The sequence below is a fragment of the Babylonia areolata genome, chromosome 11 (assembly GCF_041734735.1).
Source record: "Babylonia areolata isolate BAREFJ2019XMU chromosome 11, ASM4173473v1, whole genome shotgun sequence".
Taxonomy (NCBI): domain Eukaryota; kingdom Metazoa; phylum Mollusca; class Gastropoda; order Neogastropoda; family Buccinidae; genus Babylonia; species Babylonia areolata.
The window spans coordinates 37,890,930-37,893,429 of NC_134886.1; the positions used below are offsets into that span (position 1 = coordinate 37,890,930).

General features: G+C 42.2%; 1 protein-coding gene across 1 annotated transcript in view; it reads left to right on the forward strand.

Annotated features, from left to right (window-relative positions):
* Positions 1-1,864: 1,864 nt before the first annotated feature.
* Positions 1,865-2,500, forward strand: part of LOC143287722 (uncharacterized) — a 21,527-nt gene continuing 20,891 nt past the window's right edge. The window contains exon 1 of the mRNA XM_076595960.1: positions 1,865-1,934. The gene's annotated coding sequence lies outside the window, so the exon portion shown is untranslated. The remainder of the gene's footprint in view (positions 1,935-2,500) is intronic.

A 2,500-nucleotide genomic window follows, 5' to 3' on the forward strand; every position in this document is an offset into this window, starting at 1 on the left:
TATTAGACTGAAAATAAATGATATTATTATCATCATTTGGATTATTATCATTTCTATCATAATGATAATTGTTATTATTAATCAGAAATCGACATTTCTGTATATTCGAATGAAAAGGGGGGCGGTTGAGGTGGAGGGGAGGGGCGGGGGGGGGGGGGGGGGGGGGCGGGGGGGGGAGCAAGGAGAGAGAGAGAGAGAGAGAGAGAGAGAGAGGAGTGCAGTTGTTTCCTCCCCAACAGATATAGAACAAACAAGACAGACATGTAACTCTAATACTATTTCTCAACAACACTAATTCCCACTGCCGAGATACTTTGAAGACAAGGTTTCAGGACCATGTGAAATCCACTGTGGCTGACAGATAACGAAGCAACACCTCAGTGATGAGTGGTCATGTACCTTTGGGCGGCGGAGCGCCGGGTCAGTGGCCTTCTGGTAGTTAACTCTCTCAGTACGGCCAGTCCTCTCTTCTCCTCTACACAGACCCCTCGGATGTCCAGTGGGTGTCTGAATGACCCAACCTTTAGCTTCCGTCGTCAGAATTGTGGTATTCTTTGTCAACATTCACCTCTTCAGTATAAGAGCCTTCCGCTTGCACTATTTTGATGATGGTAATTGGGGTGAAACGCTGTTAGCGTCGTCTCTTTCGCCGTTCGTATGGAGAGAGTTTTAACACATCCACGATCCAGAAAGCGAGATAATCTGAGCCCGACCACTGAAGGGATCGAATCCTTCCGGGCATCGGAACACACCAGTATTTACCCCCACCCCCACCCCCGCCCCCCAATATCCCCCCCTGTCCCTCCGCCTCCCCCCCCCCCCATACACATACACCTCCCCAATTACCTAGACCTTGAGTGGTGGTGGTCTGTACGCCAGTCATTCGGCGGTTTAGACGATAAAACCAGGTAACTTACGTGTGTAGCATGCCCTTAACGCATGTAAAAAGATTTGTCCCTGTTAAAATTCTTTTGAAAAAAAAAAAAAAAAAAAAAATCCTGTTCGATCGGAAAACAAATACACTTGCAGGGGAAGAAAATGAATAAAAAGAAGAAGAAAAAGAAGAGACCCCCCCACCTCCTACGCCCCCAGCACCACCCCCCTTTCCAAAACAAAACAACAACAACAACAAAATTAATAGAGGCGCTGCGTCGTGGCGACACGCTCTCCCCAGGGAGAGCAGCCCGAATTTCACACAGAGAAATCTGCTGGTAATTTTCCATAGGAAAATTGAGCTACTGATACTGATACTGATTGATCACTGATTCATTTTATTTGTTTCTCATTTTCCTTGTTGGACACGTGCTGCTGCCAAAAAGAAAATCTCTGAACTAAAGTATAGACAATGAAGTTTGTGTGTTCGTATTAATTCGTATTCGTATTCGGTATCGGACAAAAGAGTAATTCAATGCATTTATGACACTTGAACGGGAATTCGTAATTGTCTAAAAATACATCTTGGTCTAGTCATCAATGGCAGCCAGGTAGAGCTAGAAGCCCTGTCTTACGGCAGCTCATGGGGATATGAGTGCGAGTTTCGCAGGGTTTTGTTCTCAGATGTATCGATATTTGGTAACGAAGGAAAGGTAGTATAATACGAATTCCGTATTCATTCTCATTTTAGAAAATTATCCGGTTACTTTTTGAAGCGATTATTTCATGAAGGCTATTCAGCCCGGGTCAGTTGTGTAAGCAATACTTAAATTTGTTATTTACTTTTAGTCTTACTGTTTTGGTTATGATACAATTTTTGATTGTTATGATTATTATCATCGTGATCATTTATTCATAAACTTCACAAAGTCGTCAAAATATTAACGATCACAACTAATCAGACCAGCTTTACTGAATAAAAATATATCTGGGAAAACCCACATTTTTGTACGTGTTTGACAAAGGGGCAGTGGTGTTGTGCATTCTGTCTTCTCAACAAGGTATGATTTATTTTGTTTTTGTTCTTGTTTTCATATTTGTCGGGAAATATACACGTTGATTTTAATCCTAGTTAGGTAAAACATGATGTGCTGATTCGAATTTTGCGTGCGACAGTTCACATCAATTTGATTCATTGTCGATCACTGCCCGAACACAACCGAGGGTTGGAAATATGATATCATGCACTGTGGCCATTTTCATAGGAACCAAAATTATATTTTCCATTAATGTTCCTGGAGGTAGAATACTACTACTACTACTACTACTACTGCTGCTGCTGCTGCTGCTGCTGCTCGCGGCTGCTCTACTACTACTCCGGCAGTACTACTACTACTACTACTCTGCTACTACTACTACCACTACCACACTATTCAGTACTACTAAAAGGGTACATGCCAGTCTACCGAATATAGTGTCATATCTTTGTAAAGTCCTACATGTCCCATCCCCCGTTCGTGGGGAAAAATAAGTCCATTTTCTTCCCAAACTGTTGTGAAATGTGGCCAGTTGAAAAAAGTGAAAGGTTGGCTCTTCCATTCTTCATTTTCATTGTTTAAAAAAAAAA